At 41.9% G+C, this 14105-nt stretch overlaps 1 protein-coding gene across 1 annotated transcript in view; it reads left to right on the top strand.

The window, feature by feature from the left end:
- The first annotated feature begins 5737 nt into the window (after window positions 1-5737).
- Window positions 5738-14105, top strand: part of ST6GAL2 (ST6 beta-galactoside alpha-2,6-sialyltransferase 2) — a 185470-nt gene continuing 177102 nt past the window's right edge. Inside the window, exon 1 of the mRNA XM_074560372.1 lies at window positions 5738-5885. The gene's annotated coding sequence lies outside the window, so the exon portion shown is untranslated. The remainder of the gene's footprint in view (window positions 5886-14105) is intronic.

Below are 14105 nucleotides of genomic sequence, written 5' to 3'. Positions count from 1 at the left end.
TGTGACTGCAGAGAGTTGCAATGCAGTAGACTAACTGAGAGGTATGCTCATACGTGATTTTATAATAGGTTGCACTGGGCTAATGTTTCCCTGATGCTGAAAAGGAGAATTCTCACACCGATTCTCATCCTCCACTGCTCCCTTACCCAGTCCAGTGCTGGCTTTGACACTCTGCCGTACTCAGAGTCGACCCGTTCTGATCACTAACTCAGACACATATTGTCTGCTCTATACGCTGGGTGAATTTTCTGCCATTTAATGTGTTGAACCTCTTATTGTGCAATCAGATGAGACCCAGCTCAAGATATGCCACAGAAGTTTTAGGAGGAGGTGGAAGGGGGTGACCAGACTGTCCGTTTGGCAGACGCAAGCTGATAATTCATCTCATGTTGTACCATGAAGCCATGCACTATTAGGCACATCCCCGGTATTTTAGCAATTGCCCCACAGTTATGGCGCTCCGGTCTGGAAGGCATCATCACAACCATGCATTTCGGCACTTCCAAAGCAAACAGTACAGCCCATGTTTGCAGCTTTCTTTTACTGTCACGCTTACACGACTCTTCCCCATCAAGCACAGCAGCAACAGCCACACGTGCTTGTTAGCCATCACCACAGCCATCCGGAGTCAGGAGAGGGGAACAATCTCCTTTAGAATGCTTAGGACTTACTGCCACAGCAGCTTGATGGGGACAGAGAGAGAGAGAACTTAAACAGACGCCCTGCCATATCAGTTAACCCAGGTGCTAGCAAAAGTGCTTTAGTGAACGGGAGTGAAATTTGCCAACATGTTCAAAATGCATGGAGTGGTAAAGCAAGCCACGCTGTGTGGCGGCTCCCTGCCAGACCAAAGCGTGGGGAGATAAGGACTTGCTGGAAAAACACTGGAATCAGCAGCTGACCACTTCTACGCCCACCTCACTTGTTTGTGCTGCTGTTACTGCGTGCTTCACAGAGGCATTTTGCTAGCTGTCCCCTCCACAGGACAGCTTGCTCCTGGTCTTAGTTTAGTACTTCCTTTCCTAATGTCATTCTTTTCCACTTGTCAGGTGTTTTCATATTAATTATTGAGTGACAATTAGTTGCCACTCAAAAGCAATTATTATGCAAACTGTTTTTCTGCCTCCTCAGATTTAAATAGGTGGTGAGGGCCATTAAAACTCCCCAGATGCAAATAAGAAAGCGGAAACCCAGTTTAGGGTTTGCTTTCAGTAACTGGTGAGCTACCAGTTGCGTTGACATAACTCAGCTTTGAGTCTTTGTAGCAGAAACAGGCAGTTTTACATGTGCTGAGGGCCTGTCCGGTGTCAGACTTAGTCTGTCCTTCAATCTGCTAGGTCAGGCAATATAAGCCCACCACAATGGGACCCTGATTCAGCCAGAGCTTCTGAATGAATCTGCCTAGAATTTTTCTTACCATGAACACCTCAGAAAAACCCACAACAGAACATCTTTTCAACTCAATAGCTCAGGTTTTATTGAAGTACATCAAAATCAATGTGTGTGTTTTCTTTTAAATGCAGAAAAAAACAAATATAAAGGCTTTATGAAAAGTTTTCTGCCTGACCAGTTCCTCCTGGATTACAAAACTTTATATAATTCTAATTAGTTAATAAACATTATTGTGAATTATGTTTCTCTTCAGCTGACACAAGCAGTGCATTAGTCCTGATACACAGTTCAAAAAACTGCCATTTGCTATCAGCTTCTTCAACTCATGGAGAAACAGCCTGTTCAGAACAACTGCTTCAAAATGCCAGTGGCACAAAATGTGGCCTGGACACCTTGAGAGTGACACAGATTGACCTTGAGGTTTGGGTTCAGCAATGACATTGCAGAAGTTCCTGCTGATGGCATATGGACTTAAAAAAGCCACAAGTCAATATTTGTAAGTACAAAACCTTGGTGTGTCAAGTAACATTTGTGGTTTTTTTACGTTCTATCCTAGGTTTGAGAACACTAGCTTGATTGTGTTGTGGACCAGAGTTAGGATGGGTGCAAATCATTACTAACTATATTGAAATTAGGTTTGCCTGGATGTAAATTAGAACAGAATATAAACATTATCATAAAAATTCCCCACCTCTCTTCCATAAATTGCCTTTAATCAATATGGTAAAATCCTACAGCTGTGACCTTAACATGTACATGCTTAATTTTGGCAAAGTCTAACACACATAAAAATTCCTGTCTGAAAGACAGGCTGTCTTTGTATCTTTGCACTGTAAAATGATTGGAGTTTTGTCAGAAAGGAGGGAAAGGGGATGGCCATGTCTTCAGAAACCAGTTTTACCTAAGCTATCACCACAAAATCTGAAAGGTTTTCATTAGGACAGTAAGTCTGTGGTGTCACTCACAGGGCAGAAGTTGTTTGTGTGCACAAGTTATGTATTTCCGTATCTCAGACCATTCAGGTTTCTTTTAATTGTAAAAGTAATACCAATTCTCCTCTACTAGTAATACCGACTGGACTTATTCTGACATGATTACAAAATAGGTGTTGATACCTATGCCCCTGGTGTAACCTTTCTGGCCGATCAGTCATGTATGGAGAGTGTTTGGAGGAAGATGAAGACACAGGGGGAAAAGCATCATTAAGACATGATAGCACCAGTCAGTACCCCCTCCACACTGACTGCCAAAGTATCATGTGCCATATTATATATGTCTTATTATTTTCAGACAGTAAGCAAGGCATCAGTGTGTAAAACTCCTAGTTGATAATGTGGAAAGTAGCATCCACATAAGAAATACAAAACCCCTTATATCACCCCCCGTCCTCTATCGTTTTAAATACACATTTCAGTTTAGAGGTTTGTTTTAAGCAAAATGTTGCACAATCCAGGGAAAATGAGAGCCGTTTCTTTAAGAACTTTCTTCTACTGGAGGTCAATGGCTTTACTATCACACATTAAAAGTTAAGTACAATTATTGACAGGCAAACCACAGAAATTGGTTTATGTCAATGAAGAATGGCAAATAGATCCACGTACCAGGAAAAGAGCCCTAGAGGAAAAGTTCTTTGCACAGTAAAATTAGATTCACAGGTCACAGATGATTTGTTAGTTCTTTCCAAGTTGTAGAGCAGTAATTTATGGGAGAGCTCTCCCAGCCTCTTTACCTGCACTACAAAAGGGAATATTTTTTATTAAAGTGTAAGTTGCATGTCCTCACAAGTGACAAACCATGGATCTGACTGAATTAATATAATCCCCTAAGAACAGAGCCCTCCTATCATTCTAAAGGTAATATACATTCTTTGAACCCTTTGTTTCCATTCTTCTCTGTGAAGCCTTCTTTTAGCAAGTCCAGATGGAGGAGTAGTTGGAGGGCTGGAAAGTTTGTTTTTAATGCAAAAAGATATCAAATGTCGGCTATTCAGGTTGCCCTCATGATGTAAACAGATTTCCACTGCCTACTTGTAATTTCTAGAAACAAGCTTTTCAAAAACGACTTCAGCCAGTATAGCTTGCAAGGCAGGGATGCTCTACCTATGTCAGATACCTGCAGCTCTTCCCCAAGCCATGCTCTGTCCTGCTGTGGTAGTACAGACGTGCCAGCATGGGAGTGTAGTGAGGGCATTTAAGACCCTCATGGTCCTGCAGCAGGGGTCCTTGTGATGGGGAAGAGCTGGGGCTTCCTTTGAGGTACTGATGGGAAGCCCCGGGAGTGCTGACAGAGCAGCTCTGACCTTGGGAGCAACTCTCCAGCATTGTGAGCATCGCGGCTCGCCGGTCTCCTGGCTGACCTCTCCAGAGGACAAATAGAGAGACTGAGTATATATTTCATAAGGGTGAACTTCCACAGCCAATGATGCTAACGGTGAGATGCTGCAAAGTACAGGCTGTAGGCAACTAATACTCCCTCCTTTTTATACCAGGAAAAACAAAGACTGTGAAGTCATGGCTGCTGCTCTCCATGCCCTCCCACGACTCCAGGTGCCTCCTGAGCCCATCTGCGTTGGAGTCCTTTTAGGAATGAGAGGTGCCAGGCAGAGCTGGTCTGTGGCTTAAACACAAGGTTGTAGCCACCACCTGCTGTCTCGCCCACTCTGAGCAGGAAGGAGGCAGGAGCAATGAAGACCAGAAATTTCCGCCTTTTCAAGACCTCTCCTGCTACTGAGACAAGTCAAAGCCTCAGACTTAGCCTCTGTCGGAGCACTTCATGTTTTCTGACTTCCTAGTAAACTTGGCAAGACCCCAGAATTATTTGTCTTCGATGAAGAGTAATTAAATACTAAGTACATGCTTTGGAGATTAATAACTGGACAGCTGTGTGTGAGAACATCCCCTGCAAGAAGGTTAGCAGGCTGAACAAGAGTCATACAGCGTTGCAAAGCCTTACCATGTTTTAGGTAGAATTGTCAATAAGGGAACTCTTGTTTTTGACTGCTTTTTTAATAGGCTTCTTTTAATTATTTTCTCTTCTGTTCTCCCCATTTCCATCCTTATTACCAGGTTTCCTCATGCGTCTGAACAGTGGTACCAAGTCATTGTCACACTGGGGCTCTGCAGAGCTGCCTCTGTGGGTCTGCCTGCACTGCTCACAGGGGGAAAGTCACATCCATATGTCCTCCTTATTTTTTCACCTTTTTTTCATCTGCTTTACAGATGACCCTGTGGTTACTGAGGTAGTACCAAGATCTGGACAAAGCCATTGCTATCTGGGGAACAAGGCTGCTAGTAAATTAAAGGAATTTGATGATTTTCCCCCAGTTGTTACTTTTGCTATCGCGTTGTGCATGTGTGTAGGTGGGTGTATGGGTGATTATGTGTAAGAAAGAGAGATGGACTGATGGAGGGAAATCTTCCAGAACACTTTCCTCTTTTATTTAGGGAGAGGATATATTTTATCTGATTTTTATCAAAGGTGACATCAGAAGTAATGAAAGGATAAATAATTTTAAAGCTTCAGAGAAAGAGGATTCTTTAATAAAGAAAGGATCTGTCTTGGAGATTTAACTTTCTTAAATCCTTCAAATCCCTTTGCCTAATGCAGTAATATTCCAAAATTTTATGACAGTTTTCACTTCATGTGTATTAGGAACAAGTAACTGTCATCTCTAACTGACAGAATGGACACTCATTCCTTCTGGAACTGGCATGTTGGGGCACTGTAAATTTGCTCTCTGAAATATTTTCAAGTTTAGGAGTTCTGTTATAAATGTTCCCATTAATTTACATGTGGTATCGTTTTTTTTCCCTTAATGGTGTCTGTAGGTACAAAAAGGCAGTGAGATGTATTTACTAAACTGTTACCTTCCCAGTTAGTGAATTGCTTAGCACAGATGCTTTCTTTCATAAGTACTGTCATTAAATGCATGAAACTATTGATCTAAACTGCTTTCCTGGGAGGCTGCTCCTTATAAAGAGCAGAGTCGGGTCTCTTTTTGGCTGCAAACTGGGCTGAATTTCATAATAAAACTTTCATCATAAAACAAAAAAAAAATCAAGACTCCAAACAACAATAACCTCCCTATGATACATCAATGACTAAATCTCTGAGAGAGCTGGCTTTAATTTTTCTTACAAGAGAAAAAAAAAAAAGAGAGAGTAGGAAGGATGCAGTGTTTCTTGTAAGGGACTCCTTTTTGAAGAGATCATGCTAAAAAGGCTGCTAAAGGGATCTCTTGCTGCTGTGATTTGTAGAAAGGAGCTCTCTTAATTATAGTCGGAGTTTATTGCGTCTCTCCCTCTCTCTCCCCCGCTCTGTCGTCTGTCCCCCCCCCCCAATGTGTGTGTATGCAGAGCGCTAGGGAAAGCTGGCAGCACTACCTGAATAGCTATTGAAAGAGTGAGACTTCTCAGTTCCTGCTTCATTACTGGGTAGCCGCTATTCCAGTGTGTGAGAGCGCCTAACTGCATTCTCCCATCGAAAAGCCCTTGGTAAGTCCCCTTAGCCGGCAGAGCTGCGGATTAACTCAGCAAAAGGCAGGAGGGGGGTGGCAGGGAGCCGTGGGGGCACTCAGAGCCTGTGTGCAGCTTAAGATCTATTAGATTTCAAAGATTTTGCTGTAATAAATGTGTAAGATCTTCTGTGGATTGCTGGGATGCGAAAGCAATTGTGAGGAATGTTTTGTGTGCTCAAGAGCAATGCTAAGTCCGTTCAGGACTGCTTGAAACAGAGCAGAATTTTTCTACGGGAGACGAGATTGCTAAATGCTTTTCAGAACTGCCAGAAGAGTGGTTTGGTTTTGTTTTGTTTCCCTCTATCATTTTCCTCTTGTTTTCATTTCCCCCTTTATTGTGTTGAATGTGTCAATAGGTTCAGAAAGGAGAAACTATGTCTTCCTGCTGATTGATGGCTTTTGAAATGTAGAACTTTTATCAGGAGAGGGACGAGAGCTGAAGCTATTGAGGAGATACGTGTGCATTTTGTTTGTATATATGTTCTTGTCCGTGTTTCTGGTGTTGATTGTATAGATTTAACCTGCTCAGGAAAAGTCCAAAAAGCTAGGAGATGCACATTTACTGCTCAAGAAGCCAATGTTTGTTCTTGTTAAATGTGCTTGTATCACATGTTTTATTAGTCATCTGCCTGACAAGTGCCACTCTCCAGGTAGCTCCTTTCAGTTCATGTAGCAAAAAACACTCCCAGACAGGCACTCTTCTTCTTTACCTTGTTCCTAAGAATCAAGCTCATTGGGCTCAACAGAAAGTGATAGAGGCCATTGGAGAGGTCAAGTGACAACTCTCCTTGCCCCAGCTGAGCAATGGCATTTGAAACGAGAGGCTGGAATGATGCGGTTATGTGAGAGTCCCAGTAACCTGGAGCTGGCTGCCTTTTGATTTGAAAACTGTGGACGAGTTACTCCAGGGACAGGCTGGAGGTTATTGTCTAGCAACACAGAGCATTAAAAGAGTGACTGCCTCTTAACTGAACCCACACCTACTCCCCTGATGGATAAACCCAATCTAGAAGAGCCGTCTGCTGACTAGCAGGACATGGGACCACTGGCCCATCTGTTACTGTCAGTCCAGTCCAGACCTTTGTTGGCTGCAGCTGTCCATTGGATCATATAGGTGACACAGCCGTATTTATAACTATGAGGAGGAAAGCTGCTCCTTATATTTAGAAAGCATACACTCGTGATTTGAAACTGCTGCTTACTGTCCCTAGACACCGTTTTCTTTGCCACTGAGCAAACATAATAGCTCAAAGGATTATGTTTTAGGTCTACAGTGGTTGCTTTCCAGTTAGTGTGAGTAAATTTACATCTCTTCTACAGGTCAAAAGGACCAGAGTGACATTTTTTTTCCCCCTTTCAGAAGCCTTCATTGTTTATTAAGGGACAACTTTTATAAGCTAATATTAAATCGGAGCTCAGAGTTGCAGCCAAGCACAGAATAGGTATTGCTTCATGAAACTCAGTCATTTTATGTTATATTGATAGGGGAATCATGCTAAGGGGTGCAGATGGCTAGGGGATTGATAAGTGAGTTTGTATAACTTCTTGCAGTGGAGATTACAAGTAGGAATATGCCTCATGTTTCAGGTTTTCGGAGGCAACATTACTTCATCAATAAATTAAAATTTTGTCAAAACTGCATCATTACCTGGGATACTTAGTCCATTAAATATAATACTGGGGTGCAATATCAAGAATAATGATCTTTTTTTTTTTTTCGCATTTCCACCCATCAGCTACATAAGCTTGTTCCTGGAATACTCTTGAATAAAACTGTGCACTGCCTTTTCTAAGTTTAATTTTCTTTCATCATCTCCATGGATGTATGAAAGAGCGGAAACACCTCAGCGAGAAGAATTCCAGTGCAAAGGGGAACAGGAACAGGTAGCTCTATTCAGCTCTGTGTGACATCCTTGTGTCAAATTCAGCCTTGACCACACTCAGTTTACTAAGAGGACTCTGCTGTCATCTGTTTGCTCTCAGCATGGCAGGATGTTCTCAAAACAACCTAATCCCAGATCAGGATGCTAGGAAAATGCTGGGGGCTGTTCACCCAGGGCCAGATGCCACGACCCTTCTGCCTACTGGAAGTGTTGTGCTCTGTGAGGATGATGCAAGACAACACACACACAAAAAAAAGCAACTAAGAAAGTATCTTGGCTGACAGGAAAAATCTGTGTTTACCATGGCCAATGTATGCTCTGCAGAGCCTCACCTGTGGCACAAGGGATCTGCCTCCCCTCCCTTTTCACGGGAATGGGATGAGGCAGGAACCATTTCTCTCCTCCTACAGAAGGGACTACCTGCATCTGACAGAGAAGACTGCCCTACTTGTGATCATGTACCCACCCATCCATGTAGTAGGTACCCTAGTAAGTGGTGGGCAGGAGATGTTGTCTATGTTTGGGCTGATCCAGCCGTGTTAGTATGCAGTCAGCATGTGTCTCCAGGCAGTGGCTTACTCCATCCACCCTACCAGCCCCAGCAGAGTTATTTCTGGAGGATGACCAAGCACTGTCCTAAGTTGTTGCTGAAACAAAAAGTTTTCAGACCTTGCCGGCATGAGCCACAGAGATCTAAATGTACCTTCAAGCTAACCTGGGTTTTCATCAGAAATTCTCTCTGTTGCTTCTCTGACTTGAAATGAGCTCGCCTCCCTGCCCCCCATCAAAGATTACAATTCATGAAGCAGAAAATGCCAGACACTCAAGCACTGGCAGAGTTCTTTAAAATTATGTTTCCAGTTTATCATCCTTTTATATGTCAAAGTTTTCTATTTCCCCTCTCTGTTTTTATATATAGCAAAATGTATCAATCCAGGCATTTCAATACCCTTCACTAAGGCATAAGCGTCTATATATCCTCATCTACTGAATAAACAGGGATTTTCAAAGGGCATTCCCTGCGTCGGGGGTAGCTTTTGTTTGCATAACTTGACTACAATTCTGCTTATAAGAATTGCAAAACGAATCAAGGAAGCAGAGACTGGTGTAATTCATGGTTTATTGCCCTAAAAGCCCTCCCTGTTTTCCTCAGACATATTCCTTCTTTCCCCCTTTTCCTATGAAATCCCTGTGGGTCTGATTTAGATTGAAGCTCTTTGGAACAGGTATCGCATCTCCACGCATTGCACACCTTTGTGTCTGTCATGCTGCATGGAAATATGAAATATTAACCACAGCTAGAGTATTTGGAGTGGATAAAAACCTAATGCAATCTCCTGGTCCTAACTGCTCCTTTTTCTGTAACTCCTTGCACCTTAGCAGGGTCAAAAGGAGAGAAACCTATTCAAAACTTCTGCTATTATCCTTTTGTTACTGCCCCTGGAGAAAGGACTCAAAATCCAAACATCTGCTACCTCGTTCTACTGCAGGGCAGTGGTAAGAGTGGAAAGACCTTGAAAAACCATACTCTTGCAGTTATCAGGGGAATTGTGAAGGAACAATAAGGAGATTTTTCAGCGTGGCATTCTTGTGATTAGAATGACTTACAAATTGTTTTTGTCATTGATAGGACAAGAGTGGAACTGACATTTAGTAGCATATGAATTCCCCAGTAATTGGTGCCCCATAATATAAATTAGATTAAAGGCAGTTTACCAAGTCCCAGTACAGCAAATTTTCATTTTACTCTCAAAGGAAGATAATCTACAATGTACAGTTTAGAAGACAACTGCAGCATACAGGAGAGACAACCAAAAATGAAAAAAAAAATAAAAAATTACTTCAATAGGACTTTATACTCAAAATTCCTTGCTGGCTTAAAGAAGAATGTCTGCATCCAGAAATGATACACTGAGTCCAAGTGTTTCCTTTACTGTGTTTTTGTGTTAACTCTGATAAATAATTAAAGAAAAGAAAGGAAAGCAGAACAGATAACTAGGTAATAGCAGGCATGATCACAACTAGCCTGCCCATTCCTTTAAACCTGGATCCAAGTTCTTTGACTTGAAATTGGAGTTTTTTCACTGAGAAACTGTGGCAGGATATGTTCCTAGCACTGCAACAGATGCTATTAAGGCAGTTTCTTTTCATTATGAAAACAAAGCTGAAGCACTATAACATATGTTGTGTTGATTCATGTCTCAGAAAATATCATTCCATGGACATATATTTGATAAATGCAATAAGAAAGCAGCTGATTCCTTGGGAAAATGCATTTGACTGCAGCATTAGCCACTTGCATATTGTACTTGACAAACACTCAGATGTGATATGTTTTAATGCATTGCCATAACACCTAAGGATTTTCATTCAGATGCAACACTATTCCTTTCTCTTCCTGAATATCTTAAAAGATGCTACTTGCAAATGAAAAACATTGGTAAACAATTCCTTTTATGGGAATCTGACCCTGATGTTCAGTTGCTGCCGTTCAGACCTTAAGATTGTATGGTTCCTCATCTGCAAAAGAGAGATAATACTTCTGCCTCCCCCTCCATGTATACACCCTTCATCTGTCTTCTGTGCTTATACTGCATACTGAAGAATAATACTGTGCCTTATTATATGCATAATACCTACACAGTCAGCACCTACACAGTTCTTGGCTGCAGCCTGTAGGTGCTCCTGTAAAAGAATTTTCCCCACATATTTTCCCTAGCTGATATTCTTAGTATCAGCCTCAGCCAACTGGATGGTGCCAATGATGCCGGCAACATTTCCCTCCAGAGTACTGAGCCTAGAAGCACCTGCGGGCTTCAAACCCTGTCCAGGACCGGTCCTGTGGTCCCAGAGGGCTCCAGTTTCCCCATCTACTGCTTTGACCCTCTTAAATAATAATAAAATCTCCTCACCCAAGTGTTTGAAGAAGAAACTTAGCATACCATTTCTGGAATTGGTGTCTGGGAAGGCAGGTGGCAATTATATCAATGATACTGAGAAACACCAATTTCTTTGACAGTTATATCTGCTCCACAGAGCTGACTACAGTAAGTGTTTGTTTCTGACAGTTGACTAGATGAGGTGAATCCATGGGGAGCTGATAGGTGCCCTAACAAGGTATATTCTTGCAGCATTTTCTTTCTGACCAGAAACCCACTCATATCACTGACAGCTGGCACCTTCAATAAAATTCAGCACAAAACAATCAAAACAACAGCCCATCTTACTGATGAATCTGTGTCCCAAGCCTAACTTGGTGCATTTGGCTGGAACAGGCTGTGTGAAACAGGAGTAGGTTTTGGAGAACTGCCTGCTCTTATCTTCGTCTGTTTAGTATATTTTATATTAAAATATATTTTAACAAAATCTGAATTTTAACAAAATTCTCTGCCCCCTTTAAAGAGCAACGAACATCTCTCAACTGAAGTAAAAGCATTTAGTGAATTGATCCTTGATTAATTTAATTCACTTTGGGGGGGTTAAACCTGGTTGTAGGGACAGAACAGAAACAGAGTAGACAAGGACTGTTTCAAGGGGCAGGGAGCCTGTACAGAACAGCTGTTTTAGGTCCTTGTCTGTCTCATTGCTCCACTGGGATCAGAGGAGGAGGATACAAGTTACAGCAGCCCAGCACAAAACAGGGAGAAGAGTCAAAATATTGGTCCAAAAAACAACAAAAGATTTTATGGATAATTATTGTTTTGCTGTTCCACTTGAGAAAGACAGAATAAAGCTGACCAGCTCTGTAGGCCAACTAAAAGCCTGATAACAGTCTTAAAAAGAAAACTCAAATAGTTTGATGCAAAGACATCTCTTTCATTGTGTTCAAACTGAATTGTTGCAAAATGCCTTCACCTAAAGCCAGATCCGCCCATGTCATAAACCCCTGCTGTCCTTTAGCTGCATTCAACCAGAGGTCAACAAGGTGGCTCAAGCCAAGACTCAGCACAGAGGAGGAAAACTCCCAACAGCTTTTTCTCCAAGCTGCTGTCTTCTTTCTAGAGATTTAATCAATTCCCTAGAGTCAGAGCAAGCACCCTGACTCTGGCACAGAAAAAGACAGCCATGTCTCTTTCACACAGTTGAGAAATCTTCCAGCCCCATGTGTTGAGATTGCAGCTCCAATCTTCTTTTCGGGGCACCACTGGTGCCAGGTTGGTTCCTGCTGCAGAGTCCAAAAGTCCCTGTTCAGTGTCTCTGATTAGAAGCTGGGAGGTAGCCGTTCTTACCTCTGCGGTTATCCACAAACCCACTGATGGAACTCCAGGGAAATAATTATAATGCGTGGTTCTCCGTTCCCCATGCTTTCACATTCCAAGTTTTTTTTTCTCTCAAGTGACACAGTATGGTTGGCCCCTTTCACAGCATTAAACAAAGTCATTTTGTGGTGAAATCGCTCAGCAGCAGAGGAGAGAGGGCTTATTTATCGATTGAACTCCCCACAGACATTACCTGACATTGCTGAAGTTTATAGGATCAGTTATTTGTGCCAGCAAATTGCAGTACATGGCTTTAGAAATTGTAAATAGGTGCAATGTAATATTTAAAAATGAAAAAGTGATTTCTTCATGAGAATGGTGTACAAAGCAGGCAAGCACTCATTCTGCTTTGCTTGTTGGGAAGCACCATTGGATTATGCTTCACAATGCGCTACAGAGAGCAATACAGATGTGAGGTGCTGCCTTACTTTCACCACAGATCCTGTTTAATTCTCTGAGCATATTTTTCTAGCTCAAGATCTGCTGCCAGGTGTGTCTGAGGTCAGAGCTCAGCACCTCTGTTATTCAGTTAACTGCCATGTTTTTTAGCTTGGCCTCCCCCCAGAAGTGGCTTGTAATAAAAGCAAGCTAAAAAGCAAAGAATAAGGGCACATGCGTGTTCTTCCTCACTAAGATTTGATTCTCTTGGCTTAGGATCGGGACTATATTAAAACAAAACTGATATTTTCTTTGGCTAGCAGTGAGATCTCTGGATGGGAGCAGGGTTGGGAACAGGCTAGTGGAAGGAGGGGAGAACATGCATCATGGCAGTGAGTCACTTGCACTGTGCTCCAGATAAAATATCTGAAAATTCATCAGGCTTTTGCCATCTGTTCAATTTTTGGAACGCTTCCAGGAAAGGACAATACCTATAAAGACAGTGTCCGCTTTAGCTAACAGATTCCACTCTCTCCTCAAGCGCAAGTCACATGCATTTCACTTGTGGTCACGGGTGCAGACATACGCATCTGAGTTTGCATGAACACAGCTATTGTGAGGCAGAAGGCTTACTTCTCCTAATATACAACTAATCCACCCAGCTATACGTGGACTTCTAAGCAAGCAACTCTACATCTCTGTGATGAGTATGTTATTTATTAGAGTTGGCTAAGCCTGCCTGGTTTAAATCTGGATTTAATCTGATCTTCAGATATTCAGTGTTGTGATTTTGGTTCGGCAAAGTATCAGCATAAACACGTGTATATATATATATATATATATATATATATATATATACACACACATATTGCTATGTCTGGAAGTACCCACTCTACAGCTGTGTTCCAAAGCTGTTCTCTCAGAAACACGCAACACCTGTATGTCAGTACAGCTCTCATTTTTCATTTTTAACAAACAGTAACTGAGAGCATACCAGAGTGACCAGCTACTGCTTATAGATTGCATGAACTGCCAGCCTTGAGAAGACTCCTTAAACCAGCGGCACTCATAGGAAAAAATTAAGGACCTTCACATTTCCAGATAATGTGTCTTAAGATCTGATCTCATAATGCAAGGGTCAGATGAAATCAAAACACTGTGTACAGCAGTGCTCTTTCTCCTCAGCTCTGCAATTATTAAAGGCATTTAGCATGAATTAATTAAAAAAAAAAACCAAAACGAAAAATGCTCTTGACTAGCTTAAGGAGTAACATGTGGCATGTAATTTGGATTTCTGAGTGATTTAGACAAGTAAGCTGCATTACTCATCCATCTCATTTAAGATATGTAGATTCTGTAGTCTTCCATCTGGATTTTCAGCGAAACTTTGGGTTGCTGCTTGGTTGGTTGAAGAAGGCTGGAGGAGAAGTTTCATCTTAGAATGAACAAAGAAGGGTGAAGATTGTCCAACTGGAAAAAAATGAGCACATGACAGAAAGTGACCCTGGGCTAGCGCAATGTATGGGAAACTTCAATTTATTTTCAATGACAGAATGATTCTTTTACTTTCTTTCCCACAACAAACAATCCCTCTGTATTTAATGCAGGATCCATTTAAAACCAGAGTGGCACATTGGTACATGACACTCACAAGCTTTGTCCACTGACCTCGCTCCA

Source organism: Larus michahellis, chromosome 1, assembly GCF_964199755.1.
Source record: "Larus michahellis chromosome 1, bLarMic1.1, whole genome shotgun sequence".
Taxonomy (NCBI): Eukaryota; Metazoa; Chordata; class Aves; order Charadriiformes; family Laridae; genus Larus; species Larus michahellis.
The sequence above is the reverse complement of the archived record's forward strand: the minus strand, read 5'-3'. Positions and strand labels throughout refer to the sequence as shown.